General features: G+C 39.6%; 1 protein-coding gene across 1 annotated transcript in view; it reads right to left on the bottom strand.

Moving 5' to 3' along the window:
- LOC150091135 (homeobox protein aristaless-like) overlaps positions 1-14,193 on the bottom strand; it is a 239,068-nt gene extending 224,875 nt beyond the window's left edge. The window contains exon 1 of the mRNA XM_090382184.1: positions 14,139-14,193. The gene's annotated coding sequence lies outside the window, so the exon portion shown is untranslated. The remainder of the gene's footprint in view (positions 1-14,138) is intronic.
- Between the last annotated feature and the right edge of the window lie 11,800 nt (positions 14,194-25,993).

Genomic DNA, 25,993 nt, shown 5'->3' with positions numbered 1-25,993 from the left:
TCCATCCTGCTTAAAGGCTCTCTGAACGTAGCGAGGCCACCACAAATCAAAATCCAAGGGAGAACTATCCGGTTAACAACCGAGATGAGATATCTTGGAGTGATCTTGGATAGGAACTATCCACCACACCACACCACAGCTGAAATATCTACATACCAAGATTCGAAAATATACTGCACTCGTGGCAAGAATCGCACGTCGGGACTGGGGATTGAAGCGACGCGCGCTCACTCTCTTCTATAAGGCTATGTTCACCCTCATAATCACCTATGCATCCGGTATCTGGTTTTCAAAGGCCACCACAGCAATAAACAAGAGGAATCTTGACTCGATTCAGCGCGTCATCCTGCTCACCATCAACCGGACCTGCTTCACGGTCAGCACCCATGCCTTGCAAGTGCTGGCCGGCGTGCTACCTCTAGATCTAGAAGTAGTCAAATGTAGTTTGCTTTAGATAGCTTTACCTTTGGAAAGCATATATCTCCTGTCTGGATTTTACCACTGATCCCTCAAATAATATCAAGGCCGAGAAGAAGCGCCTCACTGCACACTTGTGGCAGGCTAGGCGGACACACTCTACAAAAGGAGAAGTCACCAGAAAATTCATGCCTACAATTCGGGTACACCAGTATACCCGAAATTTCCCACATGGTTCTCACCTGGCCTATATGTCACCTTTTTGTTAACTGGTCATGGATCTATCAGAGGAAAGCTCACTATACTCGGAATCACAAAACCCACAATGTCTCTGTGGTTCCCTCGAAAGTTGGGACCACCTGATGTATGAGTGCGAAATATATGAAGATTTCAGATGCCTCCTCCTGACTAGGATATATTACCTTCCTAAAAACCAAGAACAGAACATCCTCGAAAGAGAAGAAGACTATGTCACCTTTACGCGCTATGCACAAAACTGACTTATTCGCACAATGGAAGACCCTACCATGGATATAGTCACTATCCGGATCATCATCAAAACCAAGGGAAGACAACCACCTATATTTTGGGAATCAATGCAGAGGCCTACCAGCAAATGAGACTACACCACCACCAAATCTGAGAAGATCCAGTATAGGGCAACCTCAGCTGCATTCCTATTTATATCCCTACTGACTTAGACACAGATCACCGGATAGAACTTTAACTACCAAACTGGACATCACCACTGAAATTAACATCACGGCCGGACCTGAATTAGAAGAGTAAGTAGATTGTGCAAATGGCGTCCACGCTTGTGCTCCCTTGCACGGAAACTTTTCTCCCAATCCCATTTCCTATTTTTGCCTAATGGATGTATTCCATTGTACCTGGGGGGGGGGGTGCCTTCTTCATCTCTCATACTTCTGTTTTCCCCTTTCTTGACTCTAAAGTCCATCCACTTTTGTTTTTTTTTTTTTTTACACATTGGTCTCTGTCTGTGAAAGGTATAGGGAATGAGAGAGAGAGAGAGAGGGGCAGCTAACAAATAACGTTCAACCGCCTATAGAATTTCTCTTCATGCAGAAGTAGTGCAAGGACAAATATAAACAATATGCAGTAAATATTTTTTGCGCATCAAAAAAGTAACTTTGGGGTAGCCTGTGTCAGTTTTTCGATGTATTTTTGATGGTATAACGCTCTTTTTGCTTAAGTTATCGACCGTATTGTTTGTTGCTTGGTTTGTTTGATCATGAATTTGGTTCACAACTGATGGGATGGCTACTTTATGTGCATTTTATATACGTTTTGGCTGTTATTTCCTTTTCTGCCCAACAGTTGATAGGAGGATCTGGAACAGCTTCAAGAGCGGATACCTCAATTTTTCATTTGAAAATGATATTTCCTTCTATTGGGCATTTATCCATTATATCCTTTTTATTTGATACTACGATTTTACGAAAGAAACAGATTCAGCCGGAAACGAGAGCAGCTGATCGTGATTTTCTGGTATACAGAAGAAATTGGGTGACTAATAGCTATTCCACACAAATATTTCTCTGAATATAACCATCGAAATATGAATATAACTGTGCCATTAAAGATTTTTGTCAATTATTAACTGAAAAACATAATGAAATTAAGTTTTTCAGTTAATAATTGACAAAAAAATCTTTAATATACGAAGGTGGCTGAAAAATAATGCCTTTTAGCTAATAACCCTCACCGCTAGGTGGCGCAGAAAAGTTCCAGCTCAATTCTTCACGTTTACTAGGATGTATACACTGGACATTTGTGCACGACAGGATCAGGCGGCGGCACTTGTGGTTTCTCATAACACCGTGGGCAGTTATTCTGATGTGATAGCTGATCACAGTAGTCCAGACTTCGGAGATGAGAGGGTTTTTTTTTTATGTATTGTTAAAATGAATAGATGTAAACTCCTCCGACTTGTATGGCAGTGCCGAATATAAACAATTTGTTCGTATTTCTTACATTTATTTCTCTTTTTCGATAAAAAGTAAATTTTAACGTAGTAGTTAGTTTATTTGATCGATAATGTCTTCTTGGGGATGAGCTTTCTCGTTTATGTCAATAGCATTCTCCATTGCATCGGATTAAATTAGGCTCTTTAATCAGTAATCCTCTGCAAACAGAGTATCACTGATTAACAATCGTAAGTTCAAATGCTTTAGTCAATCGTGTTTTCCATTTTCTTTTAGGAAAAATCTTTGAAATGTGAGTTGAACTCGGTAACTAAATCAGTAACAATTTAATAAACTCTCTCTGCCTGCCTTGCAGAATTTCTTGAGGTTGTCACAGACATTCTCTCAGATATGTCAGACAAGTTGTACTTGCTACCTGGGAGTCTAAAACGCTGATGGAACTGATATTCGGGTGACACTCAAGTCAAGTGGACCCAATTTCGGCGAAGTCCGGACGGTCTATGACAGCCAAATCCTCTGCTTGCACTTTCACGATGGTGGGACTGTTAGTAATCCTGGGTATAATCTCCATGCACAAGAACATGATGGGTGACCACCCAGGTGTGAACCAACGTAAGCAGGGGTCGAGGTGTGGCGTCCACACCACATGGAGGAACGCCGCCCCTCTATGTTACCAGGCAGTACTAGGTGGTAGATGAACTCTCATCAACCGGTAAAATACCACCACTTTGCTTATTGGAGGCTTGAAGTGGTGGAACCCATGTTTAGTCTCTAAAGAAGAAGAAGAAGAAGAAGAAATCTTTATTGCTAAAGCTAAGTTCCGGTCAACCCTTCCCCATCTCTTCCATCATGCAGTATGATTGATGACTTTTGAGGTTATGATGAACGTCGTGGCGAGATCCAATCTTCCTTATATTTCGAGGGTACAGCTCTAAAACGGTGTTCGCAGGCCGGCTGCTAGTTAGTACACCGGACCGAACCTATTGGTAACTCTCTTGGAGGCTTCCAGATCAGCTATTGTATAATCTTGCTACCTCTACTCTGGCAGATAGTGACTGGAGGGAGTCCGAGTAGTGTGAATGCGGGGAGCATTGTCGAGGCCACGTTATGTCAAGGATCTGGGTATATTCTTACCACATGTACGCCATATCCAAAAATTTCATTACTTCATACAGCATGTCCCACCCACTTTTTCTTATTATTGAATACACCATGAATTGTCAAACTAATAGAGCAAGCTTATCTGCGAAAAGATCTAAACCTCCCAAGGACTTCTAATTAATTTCACAAATATACGTGGTCTCAATTCAAATCTCAACGATGTCCATTTCCACTTGCAATCTGCCAAACCCCATGTAATTTTTCTGAAAGAATCTCAGTTATCAGTTGATTCAAGTACTGCTCATCTTAGATGCCCAAATTATTCGCTGTATGATTCCTTTCGCCTCAAAGCTGGTACTTGTGCATATGTCCGTTCCGATATTCCCTGTCAGAGACTTGGTAATTTGGAATCTCCTCTTTTCGATCTTCTCTGGCTTAAAATCTCTCTACCTCATTGTGTCAAATTCATCTGTTGTCTCTACCGTTCTCCCAACTCCACAAATCACTTGGAGCTCTTTGACTTCCTCTCATCTTTGGTGACAGTATAAAACACTAGTTTAGTGTAAGTGTATGCTTTAAGGTTTAGTTGCTTGTATGATAATATCGATGTTGCATTATTTCATGCAGTCACTTCCTTTGATATAGAGGGAACACTAGGAAAGAATTTTTGCGAGAATTCCAAGTTGCTGAAGCGAGAGCAACTTGGTATTCGTGCAGTAACTAATAATTTCAGCGTAGACTGTGGTCACCAAACTCACGCATTCGAAGAGAATGAATTTGCACCTTCTGCAACAAAAGGAACAGCTGTAAGGAATGCCTCTTGGGAAATAGGTAACAAGAATATGGCCTATCAGGTGCTTGAGATATGTGAAAGGTTTGCGCTTCCCACCCACCCAAAGATATTTCAAGTGGCTGGATCGACTAGCTGAAGTAAAATAAAGTGAAAGGTATGCTTCCTGTCAAAACTAAGCAGTTACTTTGCCTTTTACCTATCTAAATGTCGAAATTGGCTCTGTTATATTTACGATGCGGAAATAAAGCAACACTTGCGAAGATCCCTAGTCTTCATAATGGGATCCGCCGCGCCGTATTTATGCCATGCGGGTGTCCTCGGGCTAAAAGAAAGTTTGGAAGCCGCTGCCATGGATATTGAGCAGAATGCAGTTCTCGTTTTGCTGTGAAACATGAAACAAAGCAGCGCGCGAAGGCCCTTATTCTTGTGGCGAGATGCGTCTCCTCCGTACCGATCGGTAAGGACGAGCAGATTACTAACAACCCTTATCCTTCAAAATGTGTTTTCAGTTTTCTCAAATTTCATACACATGTTTTTTTATACACGTAAAAAATATCAGTCAACACGTAACAGTCAGTATTGATAAAAGCAATATAATGAAGGAAACCGGGCTTGTTTAAATGGTACAGAGTGATTTACAATTTAAAAGTTCAGAAATTATGAACCTTATTTGAACTTCATAAATAAATGCCACTTGTATATGTATTACATATAATATATATTAATATTTAGGGTAGTAATTGTTATAGAATTATACTTTGTTATAATCTTAATAAATTGGAATTAATGTATTAATAACTGTATTATTTCCTTTGAATACACGACATTCTTCATTTCCAGTATTCAGCCACATTCCCCATGAACCGATTTGCCATTCACGTGTTTCAGTCGTAGAGTAGCCAATCAGTGAAGCCAAAGGCACGAGGAACGTTGGTAAGCGAGATAACGTGAATATGTACTGTTTTTATAGTTTAATATTAATGCATATTCATCGTAATAAAATTTGTCACGATTCTTCCACCACCATCTCCTCATACTTAAGCTGCACAGAGCTGAGGAATTGGAGGAGAGTTATTTTATTTTTTCCCATTTCATTTATGAGTCGCTTTGCTTGATACAGTCTTAACCACTTGAATATCAAAAATACAAGTGGAACAGCCAGTAGATCCTTTGTATTAAAATGTAAGGTGTCGTATAACAATGTGTACAAAAGAAAAAGTAATAGCGAATTTCTTGAGCATCACGATCGTTTAAATTTCTACTTAATTTTATGAAAACATAATTACTTTGAGTGATTAAAAATTAATACTAAACACCATTGCGTGATAGAACTCCAAGTGCGTAAGTGCCCGAAAAATATCACTGAACTGTCACATAACGAGTTTGAAAGGGTTCCCTCTGGGGTGTTTGTAGTAAAGTTTAAACGGAATTGCGATTTTCGCGCACGTTGAGAAGAAAAGTGCGTGTCCTTAAAATGTACATGCAGATGCGTTTTCAAGGACTACGTCCGACTTATGCAATTGAAAAAATTGTCGAGCTTGATCTTCCCTGTAATTAAAAATCCTCCAGGTCTATTAATTATAGGGAAGATTACAGGTCACGAATCCTAAGCCATTTTCTGAATGTTAATTTTTTTTTTTTTTTTTTTTTTTTTAATTCTGTTTGAAATAACAGGCTTTAAATTTGTCCACTAATAAACCAATACACTGTTCCCGCGCCACCCCCAAATAGTTCATTCCCACATTTCTACTTTAATAGCTGGAGTCTGTGGAAAGATCGATGAAAAACTTTAGCTACAGTCAGTTGAAATACCATCATTTTGCTGTTTCAAATTTTAGTTTGTGTTTTTTTTTATTATAATAACTCTGTGCCGAATTAGCACTTTTGAAATTGTAAACAAATGGCAAGTACTGTTAACATATTGAATAATTCAGAAGATATTGTGGAAGTTCATATCAGGTAAAAAAAAAAAAAAAAAAAAGTTTATGCAACTAAAAGCGTTGTTGGGTGAATTCGGTCTTCCATATAATTAATAAACCTCGAATTCATAAGCCATTTCTGTCTCTTTGTTGTTTCATATTCTGTCTGAAGTAATAATCTGATAAATTCCACTCCGCTGTTTTTCCTAGCTGCCCATTTCTACTACTAGCCCTAAATAACGCATTCTACTACAACTTTTGGGTCAGGGAGATCTTCCTAAGCGGGTTAAATGAGTGTTATGTGCGAGTGCCAAAAGCATCTCTTTAATTGAAGATCAGCGCTGAGATACAGCATGGCCTTCTGTGAAACAACAGCTTTTCAGAATGGATTTCGCAAGCAACAGGAGTATACATTACAAACGTATTGCCGGCATCCCCGGTGTTCAAGAGAAATTGATTAAAAAAAAAAAAAAAAAACTGCTTGAAATTCAGGCTTCCCGAATACACAAGAATATGGGCATTAACAGGACCCAAGGATGGACCCTACAAGAAATTAGCCATTATTGTCTTTGTAAGTTAAGATAACTGCTGTGTTGATTTCTTATATGTGTATTAGTGATGATTTACAACATGCATTTTCGGAAAGTTGTTTAATTAATGATATATTAAAGATGTGTGCATCGAAAATCCTAGGACCGGAACACGAGTGTCAATCTCATATCCATTGATCCAATGCTAATGTTAACGCCATATGTGAAAAGATGCAAAGCGTGTTTGTTAAACTCAATTGACAATGAGGAATCTAACTTCTCACTGGAAAGAGAAACGCAGTAATGGGGTTAAAACAAGAGAATATTTATTATTAAATTCCTACAGTGTGAGTACCCAGTTGGCTAATCAGTTATTTTCTGAGTAAGAGAGCTGCATATCTGTTTATGGTTATGAAATAGCCACATACAAAAAATAATTTACTTACGTTTTACATTAATATCAACCCATTATTTTTATTAATGGGTTGATATTAATAATACTCAAAATAAAAATACTCTCCATTTAAAATGAGGGGGGGGGGAATGCCTTGGAATAAAACGGAAATGGCTTAGCCGCATGTTCAAATGCAAGTTCGACTGGGAACACCTCCTAAGCAACTCAACCCGTTCATTAGACAGAGGGGATAGACAACTTAAGTATATACATTTTGATTCTTTGCGATGGTGTGGAATAAATCGGATTATTGACAAGAATACGTCCTGCAAGCGTTTAATAATCTTCGCCTACCGTTTAAAATCTTATATTCGTAAAATGGCTGATTCATCGAAATTGCAAATTAAAAGAAACTGCAATTTGCAGTAGGTACCACTGTATTTAAGCGAGAGAGACCGGGAGCTTCCTAACACTTGATAATAACGATTACAAGTGTTGATGACAGGAAATTTCTTTGGAAATAAATTGATATTAATAATAATAATAATAATAATAAATAGCCACATCGGCAAATTCTTCTTTGGAATATGACCACTGAGCAGAGTGGCTTCCCCGTAGGTATATACAATAATGCCAACCATTCGCCAAATCAAAATAACAAACAAAGCATAGCGGGATCAGTTTGGTCTGTGTACGTCGAATTCCAAGGTCACAGCATCCATTTGTATTTATTACCGCAGTTACTATCTTTATTATACAAGTATAGTTTTTTTTTTTTTTTTTTTTTAACGGAATACTTTGGAGTATGTAAGAAACTAGCGAAACATCAAATCTGTTTAACTTTATTCGTTTATTTGCTTCAGTTAAAAAAATAATGTGGAATATCTGTTGATCAATGCTGCTGTGTTGTCTTATCCACGCTATAGAATCTCCAGCCGTCTTTTCCAACTACCTTTATTGGTAGTTGGAAACCTCCAAATTAAATTAAATTAAAAATTGACTGAACAATTGCAGAATCTCTGGGCTCTGTGGAACACCCTTCCAAAACCATTGCTCTAGACTGGGGGCGTCAACGTTTTACATCACGTATGCTGCTTTAAAATACACGCGGTTGCCGAGGTTGTGTGCCCCTAATCTAAATAAAATTATTGTAATTTTGACTATCAAAACATATTCGATAAGTATATAAAATTTATAGTAAACTTAAACTAAATAAGGTAAGTAATTAATGAGATTTATAGCGTTGGTATTCGCCAGAAAAGTTATTTTTGCTCACCACGATTGAAAATTTACCGGTCTTGCTCTAGGCGGTTTGTAATCTTGGGTATTTTAAATTTGTGTTAATATATTTCAAAAATCCTCATCTCAGAGCTCTTTTCCTATTTTATCTGTTCCTATTTTATTGAGAACCAAAAATATTGTAATCTCTCTTTCACACAAGTAGAAAACTCACGGAAATCCGTTTGAAAACCTTTTGGTTTATATAAGTATTTCCCAATTTAGGCGGAGCACCAGAACAAATATGTATAACATTATACTGCATTGACGTTAAAGCGATTCAGAAAATGAACTAAGATTGCATTAATATTTACATAGACAATACTTGTAAATCAATTCTATAAAAATATCTTCCTCAGCACGGAATCCCAAGTGATAGTACTCGCGGAGCGCTGGTGCACGATTGAGAAACACTGGTTTCTCAAATTAGATGACATACCGACAGTTAATGTCACGTAATGCTTTATAAGTGTAGCAGAATGTTAATATTTTCAGTTCGAATATGTAAATTAGTGAGGTCACATGCTTCTCTTGACCCTAGGGGTTGTTAAGGGAATGAAATTATCCAATTTATTAAATATTCGACTCTTTTTGCTCGTGCTCTTGGTGGTTAGAGCCTCTTCTAGAAGGTAACCTGTAAACCTTGTTACGCTTTTAGATAACTATTACAATTCTTTAAGCGTCTGGATAATTATTCTCCTCTGAATTAATTTTATACGAGAGTGCATTAGCTTAGTCCATTAAAAAATATTGCAGCAATGATGTTTAAAATTAATATTTTCAGTTGGAAAAACTAAAGGGGAAAATGTGTTCATTTGCGACAAGGATTCTGTAAACATGACTTAAATTCTCATTGCCATCTATAATTTAAGAAACAACCCCTTTCTCTTTACTAACGTAGAATCCCCCCCCCCCAGCGTGATGCTGGTTCGAGAAAGCATCGTGAATATCCATAGGGAAAGCTCAAATTAGAGCAGTGATCTACTCATTATCATAGCCGAGATGAGAATGAGTAGACACGCTCTTTGAGTGGACCCTGGTTCAAACCCGTGACTGCTAAATGCGATTAGTGATTGTATTTGATTTATTAAGTCGTCTGACCTGATGATCGTTCTGGAGTATAAATAAATAAACTTTTATTAGGATGTATTTATTTCAAATTTTAATAATGAAATTTAAAGTTCCTAATGGAACTAAAATAAATTAGCAACACGATTCGGTGAGACTGCATTAGTTATTTGCCAGATCATTGGCGTATTATAGCTAACCCATGAGAAAAGCCCTTCTGTTGAATTTAAGTTCGGGGAACTAAACTTACCATCTTTATTTCGGCTGCATTTTCTGCGGATTGTTGTAGCAAAAGTTATACAGTTTGGCTAACAATAACTAAATGAAACTTTCTTCTAAGCAATCCTTGCATTAGAAGAAATGCATACCTGAGTCAAAATGTTTCGTTATTGCTGTGCGTAATAGTCAAAATAAGACTAAACAACCCTTACTTGATGCGGCTTAATAAACTTTTTGTCCAAAGTTCACTGACCTTCTAGTTGATAAGTTGTCAGTAGGTGTAGTCACGTGAAATGGTTTCCTCTGTAGGCAGCAAAAATGAATCACTGATTGTCGGAGGGTTGTTTAGAATTTGAGCTGAGGCCATGAGGTGTCATTATATTGCCCGCAAATTTGAGTCGGTTTGTTTCTTTCGGTGGATTAAAATCCCTGATTGCCACGGGAAAAAAACCACACAACCCTCGCTCGAGAAAGACTAATTCGGCCATAGCGAGAAAAAGAGCCCATAAAAATTCCTCCCGTCTCCTGATAGAGTTCGAGCCCAAGGCCTTTATCGCACGTTATGGAAGGACAACGAACGCAACCATTATGCTACCCACGAGTTTCTGGTTAGTGTATAAATACAAATTCTCGTTCGCAGTAATGAAAGGATGTTTCTTTTTAATATAGCATGATTAACATAATTGGTATATCAATACCAGAGCGTTATAATTATGGATGTGATGCTACGAAACCTCGCGAGCTATTAGATTTGGGATGGTTTGCCAAGCCCGTGGACAGTTCTGTGTAATGAGAAATAGTTCTCAATTAACGAGTTCGCTGTTATGCATAGTGAACCTGCTATTAATTGCACGTCAGCGTACTGCCGATTACAGCCATAACTGACATTGTTCTTGAGTAGAAATATCCACACTAGGAATGCAGTGTTCATTACTTTCTTACTTTGGGGTTTAAAAGTGTTTTTTTTTTTTTTTTTTTCCCTCCTTCGGTTTTACAGCTCGTGAAACAACACTCGTAAGGAGTATTGTTTTATAAACTTTTTAGCGACAAAAACAAAATGTAAAATTGCTTTTGTGTGTTCAAACAGTGTACGCATTCCTGTTTCTCTTAAGGCAACGTGGTCTGTGTTGAAAGATGTATGAACTGGTTTTACAAAGTTCGAGAAGGATATAAAAATGCAATAAAGTGAAATTTTAAAGCGCGCTTTCAAGATCTGACAGCTGAACTCTGGTCATGCAGAGAAAGGCAATGGCTTCAAGAATCCTATATTAATAACGACTGTTGAATAGGAGTAGACCCAGTTTCTAGAACACCATAATTAATTACATTTCTGTAGGAATATCGAATAATCTGGACACATTCTGCCTGATCAGCATGGACTTGAGGCTACTTTTTGTGACGTTAGTTAGGGGGAAAAAAGTAAATTTTCCGCTGGCCATTTGCGCATTTCAGTGTTCTGTACAGTGGTTTTCAACGCGGCACCCCGGTTGAAACTTAGTATATAATTTTGTTCTTTATGTATGTGTGTGTATGTGTATATATATAATTAGTTAATTATATTGTAATAAATATCATATAACATATATATTTTTTTATATTTTTTATATATATATATGTATATAGACACACATACAGAGAGAGAGAGAGAGAGAGAGAGAGAGAGAGAGAGAGAGAGAGAATCGGATGGATCAAACAGGCAGAAAATTGAGTAGGGGTGCCGCAAAATAAAAAATAAATTACTTAGAGGTACCGTTATTAAAAAAAGGTTGAAAACCACAGGTTCTGTAGATGAGAAATTAAGTTAATTTTGCTGGAATAGTTTTAAGCTTTTGCCTCCTACTATCAAAATGTTTTCCGCAAATTAATCAGCAAAATCGTCTACTGTTTCACCTTCCTAAATTCTCCTATTACCACATCACAATAGCCCTAGTGCTTGACAGGGAGCGGGTAGGGAGAGAACCCCCTTCCCATCTCTGTAGTCTTGGAGGCTGAGGCCCAGGTTTTCTTAATCTTTCTTTGAACCTCTTCAGAAAAGGATTCGTCATTTGTACCGCCGCGAATAATGACAGAATGAATAGTTGGTAAGTGAAACAGCATTTTGAGTATTTTTTGTACAAGAGAAAAGAAAGGGGAGAAAAAGAACCATTAAGCGACTCAATTTGCCAACCAATATTTAGTCGTTAAATTCTTCCAAGGTAAAATATGAGCGGATCGCTTTCAACTAACTTCACTTATTGTGTTGCAGATACTCTTTGCTTTGATTGCTTCTACTCTGAACCGTGCTGATTCAACACCCCACTTGCTGTTTATCTTAATCAGCTCTCAAGCTTCCTACGCTACACATTTTCTATATGTAAGACGAAATCAAGGACGCTGGGAATCATTCCACGACCCATAATTTTGAATTCTCTTTTCTAGAGAAGAGATGGGCGCGTAGGCCTAACGTTGATTCTTTGAGATTAACAGAATTCTTAGCAAAAGGCCTTAAGTGTATCGTCACACCCGAATTTTTGTTGTTTTATTTTTTATTATTGGGCCGAATTTAAAATCAATATGGTATGAATAACGTCTTTTGCATGTTAGCGCTGACAAATGGCAAGCCACGTGCACTGTTTGTTCAATGTAAATATACACACGTTAAGTACTTCTGCATAAAGAAAAACATTGTGACATCGCATAAGGGTCAGAATTGAAGCCGGGAAAATGGAAGGGCAGAACCACGTTATAATTTTGGCAATCTTTCTTTCAATAAAGCACTTTTTTGCCTGTAATTTTCATTTCCAATTTTAGTGTTAGCAGCTGGGCGTCCAAACTCCAACTTCCTCTGCTTTCTAATTGGTTTGTTTTCTACAGTCTTCCTTAGGCCTAGTTTATGCCAGTGAATCCTTCACATACCCATTTTATAACAATCACATAAAAAGACCCCACGTAGTGAAGAAAGTCGATGGCGGGCAAACTCGTGTAAATAGTCCGCACTGCAAGTTCGAAAAGGGATTATTTGCTCGGCTTGTGCCACCTGCTGATTCTCATTTTATCTATGCGCGTACGCAAGTGCAGCTCGAAGCGCTATAGACAGAGCACCCTGAACGAAGCGTATAAATTAGAACTATTGGCTGTACCACCTTCAGTTTTGACACTTCAGCGTCTATTCTAGCGTACCTGTAAATATGTTTTCCTTTCTTTTAATTCAATCGACGTAATCGCCTCGAATATTTATAATGTACACCCCTCTAGCCGAACCAGGCTGTTCCGGGAGTACCCACTGATGTGGAAATAAAAAGATGTTAATAACAACGTGTTTATTCAACTAGTCATAACCTTTGGCACCCCCAACTCCCCCAGAAGCCACCTCACTTTCCCAGCAGTGACGGACTTGGTGCGTTAGGCCTAGTTGATAGGAATATTATGAGGATCGCTCTTACTGACAAATGTAGAAAACTGCGAAAAAACGTATCTTTGAAAAAAAAAAAAACAAAAAACAGTAATTCTGAAACCGTATGCTACATATCAACGGCGTTTTTTTTAAATTAAAGCAGGATGACGCGGATTATTGTGTTTTGTTACATTGGTTACTTTGTTTATGCTGATTCATACTGTGTGTCTTGGGTCGTGTCTGTGCAGGTGTGTGTGTTCATCAACCAAGTTGTCAACAGTAGAGTGCTGCGGCAGCGTTGAGTGGGCCATGGTTCAAGCTCGCGTGACTGTTAAATACGGTTAACGATTTTATTCGTGGTCAAAGTAATTATAAGCTCCTCTGGAGGCTGTAGCACCAATATACACACAATTTTATTATTATTTATTTACTCAGCGCAGGCCGAAAAAGCTGGGTTGGCCCACACAAAGGGAATCTTGTCCCCCCTCCCCTAGAACTCACTTTTAAGATCAGTTAACCGTTGTTCCGACCGAAGAGTCCATTAAGAATTCCTATAACCTCCGACAGGATTTGAATCGAGGCCTGTCCAAACGACTGACAAATCAATTTTGTTTTTGAAGATAAACGGATTAGAAGGTTCGAGACCTGTACTTAATCTGCCGCTGTTTCTCAGTTGAAGAAATTCGATTTTCTCCGTCAGTGAAAGTGGGTCCGCTACTCGGCCACCTACTAGAAATAGAGGGGGAGAAAGGTATCCCGCGACTACCAGCGTTGATCTCGTATGGCGATATCCAAATTAGCATTATCTTATCACGTGTTGGAATGAAAGCGTTTGTGTTCAGTTGGGGTCGCGATGAGCTGCCAGCATTACTTACGTTTACCCTTAAGCGGCTGGAGATAATTAAAATTAGTGCCATCACCTGTAGTGAATTAACTACTTCCTGTTTGCCTTATTTCGGCGATGGTTGCGGCGGCTGCGTATGCAGCGACGCTACTGCCGCGTTAGGCCTAGAGCTTAAAATAACGGACAGCGAAGTCATCGCGCCAAACAACGCTGAAAGGAATCTCTTAAATAAGGAAAAGTAAGTAATGCGCCTTACCTGGGCTCTTTCTGTACCCTTCCGACCCCGTCACTGTTGCCGTTCTGTTAGACCGTCTACGGCATGCCACGCATGGAAGATCCCCGACCGCTTCGCGCTAAACATTTCCCGTGCACCAGTCTCGAAGCAGGTCTGCTGCCGATGGCAGAGGTACTGGCGTTACTCAACTTTGCCCCGCGTTCCGCTTGACGAGGGCGCGTCCCCCTGTCCAGCACAAATCAACCGCATTGGCGTCTCCTTACCCCGCCTCCCGCCGCAGTTTTCTCCCAGGCGGCAGAGCTGGCCTACCGGCACCCGCATTGAGGCCCCCCAGCGTCACATCATCACGACGTGATGGATAGCTTTAATTACTTTAATTGCGCCCCTATCGTCTCACGTGCAATGTCCCACAGTGTTATTACGATCCATCGCTTAGTAACCGCACCTTCAGATTAAGTTGGGCTCCACGCGCGATTCCGTTTACAGCTCTGGTATCTAATTAATGCAATAACCGTGGGGACCACGAAGATAATGAAAAGATTTCCGTTTGACGGCAAGGTGACTTAGTTATCGGAGACGCGACACCGACTGTTTTACGTCTGCTCGGAGTGGCAATAGGCAGCCCGTTATCCAACGCAAAATCTCTTTGACAAAAGCCTTTCTCGCATTTCGTTTACTCTTTGCGCGCAGATGCGATGGCGTAGCGGGCGTACCGTAAAATGAGGAGAAATTTCAGGACATATCCAAGCTACGCTTATACAGTTCCCCCCCCCACATCACCCACCATGGTTGGTTACAATATATCTTTTCCTAAGTCACAAGCATAAAAGGTGATCTGCTCAACCTGGCTGTCAGCGGCGTGTCCTTTTGGGGGTACCGCTCGCTGCGAGCTTGATTACCTCAATTTCGGGTTGTCGCTAATTTCCTGAAATGGCCATTACACGGACATAATCGAGTTATAGCACATCGCTTGTTGCCCAGCGATAATGGAAACAACACGTTGCCAGTAGATATAAAAAAAAAAAAAAAAACCCACACTACACTGGGAGTTACACACCGACATAAATAAAATAATTCAAAGAGAACTTCTGATCAATTGTGTGCTGACATAAACGTGACTAAAACTTTGCAATGCGCTGTCGAGCGTATTAGTGGAAATTGTTGCATTACAACAGGTAATGCCATTAGCTCGCTCCTGTGAATGCAACCGCTCTGGTTGTTCGTTACTGGTGTAAGCCAGTGGTTCTATAGTGGGTATGTGGCGAAATGGTATTGAGAGAAAGCAGTCTCTCTGGCATAAAATGCGATTTAGGATGACTCTAGAGAGTGCATTTGGTGGAGAGCAAAAAATTTGTCTCAAGGGAATCATTTTCTTTGCAATTCGTGTTAGGAGGAGGGGAACTACTGTATCAGTGTAATCCGTATTCTATTTGTTGTTGCTTGATTATACGTCCTTTCCATAGAAATTTGTCCCCCCCCTCCCTTCTGTCCATAGCGGTGTACATCTTCGAAAGTTTGTTAAAGACACAAATTAGTTCCTTGAATCGTAGCAATACACTGCCGCATCCTAGAAAAAGATGGGTTTTAATGTAGTTAGACGGATGATTAATTTATATTGTCGTTGATCGAGCGGTTACTGTTCGTCAGTGTGATTGAACAGACTTCAACATAAATATCACCGGTGGAGCAATTTAGTCTGCTTCAGGGATTACAGTGTCAAATTGAAACCATTTGGAGGGTTGGCATTGAATAAAACCGAAATCAGCCCCCCCCCCCTCTAAAATATTAGGAAGGGCCTAATTTCGGTTTAATTTCGAGGAAGTAAATGAGATGATTGTTTACATTTCCTTCTGTGTTAGAAGACTACACAATGGACGTTTGAAAAGTTCGTGGCTTGAGAATGAAACGGTAATGGTGCAGTGTTAAAAATTTCTGTAGTTTCATGCAGTTTCAGTAACGTTATTTTTTAATTACAGGCCCTGAAGTTAAAGTTGGGTGAATGAGAATATAGATGGACAAAATCGGTCATCGTACAGTCATCCAATATTTAGGAATTGTAAGCCCTTCTGTGGGCCGGAGTACCAATATTTAGACAAAATTATTTTTCACTGAGTGCGGCCTGAAAAAGCTGTATGCCCACGAAGAGAACCCTGTCTCCCAACTCACTCCAGTATTCAGGAAGAAAAGGACTAAGCCAAAGGCAATTCGTGAGGATGTGGTTAAAACAATGGGGAGGATGCCCCTTCCTATTCTAAGAAGTGGACAGCAGAATTTAAATGAGTGAAGGGGAGAGAGAGCCCGGGAGGTGACAAACCCTGTGGAAGACCTGCAACGTCCATCATTCAAGAAATTGACAGTGAGCATGATCTGGTGATGAGTGATCAACGAGTGATAGTTCGGTACATTGCCAGCTGCTTGGACATCTCATCTGAATGTGTACGACATAACAAAGGTTCTCGCTATGAAAAAGATGTCAGCACGATGGGTCCCAATGTTGTTAAAAGTTGTCAAGTCAAGTGAACATTTGCGTCGTTTTCAGACAGATCCTGCAATTTCTTGGATAGGTTTGCGACCATGGATGAGACGTGAGTCCATCACTTTCAACCAAAGAGAAATGAGCAGTCCAAACAGTGGAAACGCAGCTGATCTCCCTGTCCAGAGAAAGCAATGTCGATTCCTTCATTTGGCAAAGTGATGCATCATTTTTTTTTTTTTTTTTTTTTTTTTTGGATGCTGATGGAGTGTTGCTATTGGATTACCTTCAGAAAGGCATATTACATAAACCTTTCGAGGCGTTTGCTTAAAAAAAAAAAAAAAGATAGACGCAAAGTCTTGTACTACTAGGACAATGTGTCAGCTCAATAGTCTGCCATTGCTATGTCTACACTGCATGACTGCGACTTTGACATCTTAAACCATACCCCATATTAACGAGATCTAGCACCATCGGATTTTCACCTATTTCCTAATTTGAAAAAAATACCTGGTTGGCATCTATTTTCTCACTGTCACAGACCTCACTGCTGCAGTGGATGCATTCCTGGATGTCCAAAAGAATTTTCTTCGCAGCTAGAACCAGCGCATTGCAATCAGAGGCAAAATGTATTTAACTCCAAAGGAGACTGCGTTGAAAAGTAACGTTACTAGACTCCTCGAACGAACTCTTCATAGTTAGACCACGAACTTTTCAAACGTCCCTCGTATATCAGTTCTCTAACGCATTGCTTTAACTCTCAAAGGGTCAGATTATTCTTATATTTCTGCCCTTAAAATATGTTTAATTCTATTTTCATTTGAATACTCACAAATTTAGGACTCTTATATTAGAGCAAAGTCAATGAAAGATTATGAAATTAGATATCTCAATTGGTCTTTTAATTTGTGAACTAAACGATTCATGATCGTAAGAGTGAAAACAGATCACCTAACATCTTCCATTCTTATTATCAGAGTGTACTTTTCGATTCTTATTATCAGTGTGCTTCTAATTTCAAATGCCAAATTAATTCGTCAACTGTAAGAAGCTTTCAGTAGAAAACCTGCGGAAAACTACTGTTTGAAATTGTTAAAAAAAAAGGATAGGGGGCTATCATTACATTAGAATTGATTATAAAGTAAAAATTATTTGTAATTTTCACTTTATAATCCTATCGTATTATTAGTGAATAAGATTTTCTTGTTATCCACGTACAAGTGTGTGCAAAAATAAATAAAATAAAAAACGGTTCGATCATGAATTACATGCCCTCAATAGTATAAGACATAAGTATCGATGAATTTTGGTGAATGATGCAAGAAAGCGGTCTTTTTTTTGCATCTTCCAAAAAAAAAGAAGAAAGAGTAGGTTGTCGTCATAACATAAACATAAAAATTTACATGAAAACATTAACATTTTTGTACGGAACAGTGGGATAAGATCAATATGCTATTTAAGAGGGGAAATTAGGTAAGTCGATGTCAAACGATAAAAGTTGATGACCAGCCGTAGCCAAGTGATCATGGCTAAGGCACCGAAGTGCGTGCATTTTGAGTGACTGTAGTTCGCGTGACTGCTAAATTTGGTAATGTTTTTGTACCTTTGTCTACCTTGTGAACTTCTGACTTTACGTGGTTGTCCCCAGAAAAACTTATTTTATTTCTTTAATAAAATAAACTTTCTATTTATACTCCCAGACGACCACACGAGGTCAGAGGAGTTCACAAGACAGAGAGAATACAAGAACATCACTGCATTTAGAAATCATGCGGGCTTAAACAACGGATATCAAAATATGTATATAATACAGCGTCATTTGGAGGATGTCTGACTGAAAATTAGTTCATGTGAATCTGGTACTGGGTTTTTTGGAGTTTTTTTTTGATAGATTTTTTTCAGACATACCAAATTTCACACCCGCATGAAGTATGATATCAGTATTCGGTTGCCAAGTATTGTGAAAAATTTTGTATGCATGTGCTCTCTAACATGTGAAGTTTATTACTGAGATAAATTACTTTTTTATTAGTATTATTTTTTTTTCATATTTATAAAAAAATTTTCATGAAACGCGATCATTATGACGTAGTAGAATGGTCAAGAGCGAGTGTAGAATTAGTGAAACCGTTACAGTTCACTGTGGTTCTAACTTACTTGACTGTTAAATTTAAAAAATAAATAAAAATAATATATATATAATAATAATAATAAAACATATACACACGCTTACTACTGGACGACCACATAAGGCTAGAGGAGTTTGCAAGATGGATACAGTACATGAACAATCGCTATATTGATCAAGCGAACCACGTTCAATTCATACGCGTATACTACTGTATCCTCACGTAGGGAAATTATCCCAGGTCTGGATAATGACCCTTCGAATTCTGATATTTAAATATTGCTGGTGACAGTGGATCCCAGAAAGAATGAATCCTAACAAGTGCTTAGTTACCATTCTTAAACATTCCAAAAATTAAGTTTTGAGAAGTACTCAAAGTTACGTACGATGGAAAATTTAAATACTTCAGTTGTCAGTATTACAACGTGGAGAAACATTGTACTGTGGAAAAGTACAGAAGATTCTGAATATATGGTTAAAAACAGAATAAACGTTCCACTGAACCAAATGCGTTAACGTATGAAAATATATTTATTATTTTTATTAATATTTATTTTCACGATATGATTTGTTTTATGGTAGTAGTAGTCTTCTACTGTTCGGCACCACCTATACTGACATTTATTTTTCTTTCTATCATTCCAAGTCGTGGATATTTGGTGGAGAATTTAGAGTAGTAACTCTTGCAACATTTTCATCTGATCTGGCCGTGAATGGACACCCTGATATTCTGCAATTCCAGCATAGCCCGACCTATTTTTAAAATTTGCAAACCATTTAAAAGTATGCGTTCTGCACATTGCTTGCTCTCGAAGCGCAGGATTTTACATTTTGTATGCTTCAAAGGCTGCTTTATGAACTTTGCAAAAACAAGTTGACCAGATTCGTTGTTCTTTCAAATCAGTCACATTAGTAACGCACAGAAATCGCAACGAATACTCAGTTGTAGTAGTGGTATGATGCGCAGGTTAATCGAGATTAAGAAATTAATCAAATCGGCAGAAATTAATTTGCCTTTAATTTCATACAGGACTACAGTCTTCATTGACTGTAAAGACATGCAATTCAGTTATACAGGAAACTTCTGAGAAGTATTACTATTCCTCTAAGAAATTAGACTACACTATACGCAAGTTGAAGTGCTTAAATTCTCACTTTACCTGCGCTTCAGCCACTAAAAGTACAACTTAAAAGTCAGCTTGACATTTTCTTAAATGTCAAGCTGACTTTTAAGTTGTCATTAATTCAATTAAATGCAATTAAATGTAATCAAGAGCATTTGATAATGCAATTCTCCACTTATGCAAATCTTGAACGAATATCTTTGCATCTTTGGCGAGTTTGTCACTCTCTTCTTACAGTTGCTGCTTTCCAGCAGTAGCTGTCATAGCAATTTTCGTAAGGATCAGATACACACTAAGAGTGTACTACAAGGAGAGTACTTTCACCTTTCCTCTTCGTTGCCTCATCTGAAAACTTTGACTTACGCAGGTGGTATTAGGTTCTTCGTGACCTCGAAGGAACGCGAACTACTACTCGGTGATTCTCCACAGTAAAGCCAGATCCAACGCCTTGAAATACACTGCAGTCCAGTGGCCTGAAACTAAATTATGCAAAATCATCTAAACTGCCCTAACAAAAAAATAAATAAAGCATAAATATTGTCGACATATTAGAGGATCCAACTTAGAACCTATTGATCATCACTTTTTTATCTTGGCCTAGTGTAAGATGGAGGATGGATTGATCTTCACACTATCATTTTAAAAACAGCAGGACCAAGACGTGGTGGTTTAATGACCATGAAGCAGGAGGCAAAGGATTGTACTGATGAATGTGCCTTTCCAGTTCATCTCAAAAAGGCTCGATTTGATTGAGATTCACTTATCTAGGGCAAATGCATTGATGCATTCTGTTCCTAATGCCCTGCATGCCACTCTGAAACAACTTGAAAGTACTGAGGTAGTTTCAAGTATTGACAGTACTTTAAAGAACTTGAAACTACCCTCGAGTATTGCGTTTTCAGTGATTGAAACACAGAACATTGGAGATTGTGTTTACTGCAGCGATGCTCTGTCGTTTGTTTTACCTCCAGTGGAACCATGGTAACAAGGGTGTATTACGAAACCATGTTACACGCCACTACACTTTCCACCTGTCGATACAAGCAGGTTGATTCCTGGGCCTCGTATAACTCATTTGTATTCGAGTTTTCAAGCGCGAGAGTACAACAGCACTCTCGTGTGAAGCGACTGTGACAAGCCTACCTGACTACTCAATGCCCTGACGTTTTTGTATTCTCTGTATCTAGTAAACTCCTGACCTTATGTGGTACTGGAGTATAAACCGAAGTTTTATTTTGGCCGCAGTGGTCGATTGGTCAAACGCGAGGGTACACCAGTACTGTACACACATTTGAATTGACCGTGGTTCTAACTCACATTACTACTACATATGTTAAATTTTATATTCTCTTTGTGTCTTGTAAACTTCTGACCCCAGTCAGGAATTTTACGTGACATCTTCGGGCTTGAAATTAGAGTGCGGATTTCCCTATGGGCAAAGATGGGGCCGCGTTCACTTGCGATATTTCTGATAACAATAGTACCTCTCTGAAAGTCCATTTCGTACTGCCAGTGAGTTACTGAAATCCCAGGAAATTAGGTGGCAGGACCTGCCAGAGTTAAACTGTTGGATACCTGGTCTGCCTCCACGGGGCCAAGTGTGGGCAGCGTTGGGCCCCAGCAGGGGTCTAGCGGCTAAATGGCCAGATGAACAACGATACACAACACTACACATATACATTAGCCATACACTTTTAAACCTCTGGCCTTTGCAGTGAACTGTACTAACACACTTTACGAGTGAGTTAATTTGGAAACTAGTTGGGACACTAGCTATTAGCGCTTTCGTGTACACACACAACCTCATCGATGTACATATTTTAATGAAATTGGTTGCGTCATAAATCTGCGGGCACCGGATGTATGATTGGGTTCTTGAAGGATGGAAGTGATCGTCCTTAATGATATTGTATTTGTCTGTTTATCTTTATATTATAACTTCACAGTTTGAACTGTGAACAATATGGACTCAATTTCACATGGATGAATTTTTTCTTTATACGGACTAGAATTGGTCCCTTTTCTTTGTTGAACGTGGCTGCGCAAATTTGGAATTTTTACTTGAATATAAGTTGATTGTTTCACTAACTAATACGAGTAAATACATACTAAGTATGTATTACTCCTATTAGTTTGCTGACCCATAGGACTTGTACTAATACCACTTATGGGCACGGTATTTAGTCCGTCAAGGAGATCTACATGCATTAGTGGCCCACCTTCTCGTGGCATGATTTGGTACTTGGAAGCAGTCATCCTAGTAACAAAGTGGCCATAAACAGCATATACAAGACGCATTACACACAGGCATATCCCGTTATGTACATGCAGATAAATAAGCAGTTATCAGTTGTTTATATCATTCACTTTTATTATAACAGCAACATAGCAATTTGCATTCTTCATTGCTGCAGAATTCCAGAGTCCCGTCCATGTGGTCACCTGTACATGGTGAGGAACCTCTTAGTACGCTGCTAGTCTACCAGTTAGCATCATCCGGATTCAACGCTCACAGCCTAATTTCCAGGCCAACACAAATAGGAATTTGGCTTATATGCCATGCGCTTCGACATGTGGAAACTCGGGAAGGGGGGGGGGGGTCCTGTGGTTGAAGCCCAACTTCAACACACCACTTTGGCCCCTGTTTCGACAAGACGGATGGTCCTGGATGGCTTAGCCAAGATCAACCGGCTAGTGGGTTCGCCTGCAATGGTCAGTCATCAACCATATCGATGCCATACTCCTACTTCAGGCTTGCAGAGGTGCGAGCATGGTGGCTGGCGTTCCACTCCCCAGCGTATTTATTGCTTGCTGGATAGCGGGTGTCCCATTTGACCTCTGTGGTGGGTGGGGAACCCCGGCGCTGAATCAAAACAAAATCTCTATGAATGCTGAAAAAGTAATTTCTTCTGAGGGACCCAACCCGGTCCCTATTAGAAAATAAAAACGAAGGAACAATGCCAATGCAGCAAAGAGACCCCGAACCAAAGTACTGTCAGGTCTCAGTCCAAGATTCTTGATTATACATTCACAAACTGAGAAACATATTGAGAAAATGTCGCCCTTTTTTTACACGGTGTTTAGAGGGATTAGCAGGTAATCATCTAAGAGGCTTCGTTCTGGGGACCTCTTAATTGAAGCCAAAAACGACAGGCGCTCTGAGTAGCTACTACGAACAAAAACTATTATTAGAATAATAATAGTAAAATGACTATTATTATTAAAAATTATCACTACTTTAGAAATAATTTTTTACACTGAAAAGTAGGCCTCTCTTCGGGTGAGGCCCCCGGCCATAAAATGTGGGCCCTCGCAAGCAAAGCTGTTCTATCATTCGGAAAGACAGTGCAAGCTGAGGATGAACTGCCCACGGAGTGGCCACCCTTTTAGGTAACCATACCCCACTGACTACCAGTATAGAAACCGTAGTCATGCGTCTTTCAGTAGGGTTTATTCTACTGAAAGTCTCTGCTCATATCTCTAGTAAGGATTATCCTGACTTCTAATCTCTGTTGGCATGGAATATTGTTCCCATATTTGGAGTGGTGCCTCAAAACCTCTTTCAGTTTCTAGATGCCATTCAAAAAAGGACAGTTAGGTCAACTTATGATCCATCTCTAACAAAGTCTCCCCACTCTGTTAATCGGCTAGTGGGTTCTGTTTCTGCTGCATGCCTTTTCTATAGATACTTCCATAGGCACTGCTCTTCTGAATTGGCTTCTATAATTCCCACTCTCCCTTCCAAAACCAGTCTGAACACGTGCCACAACCAGTCAATCCTTTTACTGTCCAACTTCAAACTCACAGAACCAACTTTTCTTCCTCATATTCACTTCCGTTTTCTGGAACAACATCTATTCATACCTATTTCCTGAAAATTACGATCTACAAAAATTCAAGCCTAATGGCAACAAGTATCTTCATTCATCTTCTCAACCTTCAACCCAAGCACGGTACTAGGTACTGTAAGCTCTAATGCCTCTCGTGCTTGGGGTTTCATTAAAAAAAAAAAAAAATAGTGGGGTAGTACTAACATCAGTGGAAGGGGTCCGACTATCGAGCGTATGCTCGAAAACAATGATCTGTACCTTCTAAATGTGAATTCCGACACCTTCTCCCACATGCCTACCCGTAATTTTACTGCGATTGATCTCTCTATATGCTCCCCTTCACTCCTCCCTGTCTGTACATGGTAAATTGGAGGAAACCTTTACTTCCCAGTGATAACCACCGTTTTCAATCGGAGACCATGCCATCCGTCTAGAATATAATGGTGGAAGATCGAACATGCTGAATCAGCCAGGAGCCAATTAATGATGCAGTTATCACAAAATATTTGTCCAAGCAGCGGCAACTTCAATTCCGAAGACAGACTTGGTTTCGACTAATTCCGAAACCATGGCGGAATGCAGAAGGCACAAAACAAGGCATGAGGGGGATATTTCGTAGACATTCTACCACAGAAAATTTAATAGCTTTGAAGTGTGCACGTACCAGAGCAGGTTACATCTAGCGATAGAATCTGAAGGAACCTTGGATCCGCTTCACATCTTCCATTAGCGGGGCGGCAAGACCAAAAGTCGTCTGGAACAAATCCGGAAAATGAAAGACACATACACATCACACCTTTCATCAATCCTAGAGCACAATGTATGTGCGATTGCAGACCTAACTGCAGTTGCTAATGCTCTTGGGGAAAATATTCGTTGAAGTGTCCACTAAAACATCTTACACCCCAGAGTTCTTGGTCCTCAAGCAGAAATCTGAAAAACAGCGATCGAAGCTGTCCTCAAATGGCTGTGAAGACTACACCGTGCCTTTTACCCACTGAGAACTGAAAGCAACACTCGCTCTATCCTAGGTGGGGCCGGGCGACTTCCATTAATAAACATCTTTCGTCAAAATCTGTGAATTATCTGCTGTGTCTCTACAGCAGAATTTATCTTGAAGAACAGTTTCCGGGCTTAAGGCAGTCGTACTTGCCATTCCAAAACCAAGAAAGGATCCAAAAATATACCAAATAATTACCATTCAATACCTCGACCAGCTGCTTGTGCAAGATCCTGGAAAGGATTATCAGCGCTCCACTCACGTGATATCTGAAAGCTAATGACATCCTTTCCAGGACACAATGTGGCTTTCGAAGAAACAGGTCAGCACTCGACCGTTTAATCCGACTGGAAACATCTATTCGTGATGATTTTCTGGAACACGAGCACCAAGTGGCGCCTCCGTAGCCAGGTGGGAAGGAGCAGCAGTGCGTAGCACACGCTTCTTGATTAGGCCGGGGTTCGAGCCCGTCAACCACCAAATACGGAGGATGCGGAAAGGTCAGGGAATGACCACCGCATATCCCGGAGCAATATGGCCTTAGTTGCTAATGCTCCTAAAAACCAAACAACAATATATGAGCACCAAGTTTCCTTTATGTATATAGAAAAAAGCCGGTGACACGGCTTGGAGATTCGGAATTTTAAAAGACAACTTTAGTCTTAGGGGACATATTGCCATCGTTATTAAAAACTTCCTTTAAAACTGCTCATTCCAAGTTCGTGTAGGATCCACCTTCTCTTGGTCATTTTGCCAAGAAGTGAGGGCTACAAGGATTAGTTCTAATTGTTACTCATTTTGCTATTGAATTTAACTCTATTAGAGAAGAACTTCCTCCAACCGTAAGCAGTTCTTTATAGACGATTTTGCCATCTTTTCGCAGTTTTGCAATATGAGAGTTATCGACAGGCAATTGCAGCACGCCATTGACCACGTCAGCTCTTTGAAAATGGCATATTGTTTCAGTTTTTCTCCCTCAGAAGACAATCTGCATACACTTTTGTCGCAAACCGGACATTCACCCTGAACAGGAACTCAAGCTCGGACAAATTATCATTCCAATAGCACCCGAGATTCAATGGGCCTTATATTCAATAATAAGTTGTCATTCCTACCACATATTCGTCACCTTCAAACAACGTGAGAAGCGGACTGAACCTCCAATGAAATGGGCATCAGTCTGCTGCACTTCATTTCGCTTCTATCGTGCACTTGTCCGATTAAATTAGATTTTGGGTCCCAAGCGTACGCATCTGCTAGAAACAGCGTACTTCGATAGCTAGACGCAGTTCGCCATCAGTCCATCCGCGTTGCTACTAAA

Source organism: Mastigoproctus giganteus, chromosome 1, assembly GCF_048544385.1.
Source record: "Mastigoproctus giganteus isolate SK-2022 chromosome 1, ASM4854438v1, whole genome shotgun sequence".
Lineage (NCBI taxonomy): Eukaryota > Metazoa > Arthropoda > Arachnida > Uropygi > Thelyphonidae > Mastigoproctus > Mastigoproctus giganteus.
The sequence above is the reverse complement of the archived record's forward strand: the minus strand, read 5'-3'. Positions and strand labels throughout refer to the sequence as shown.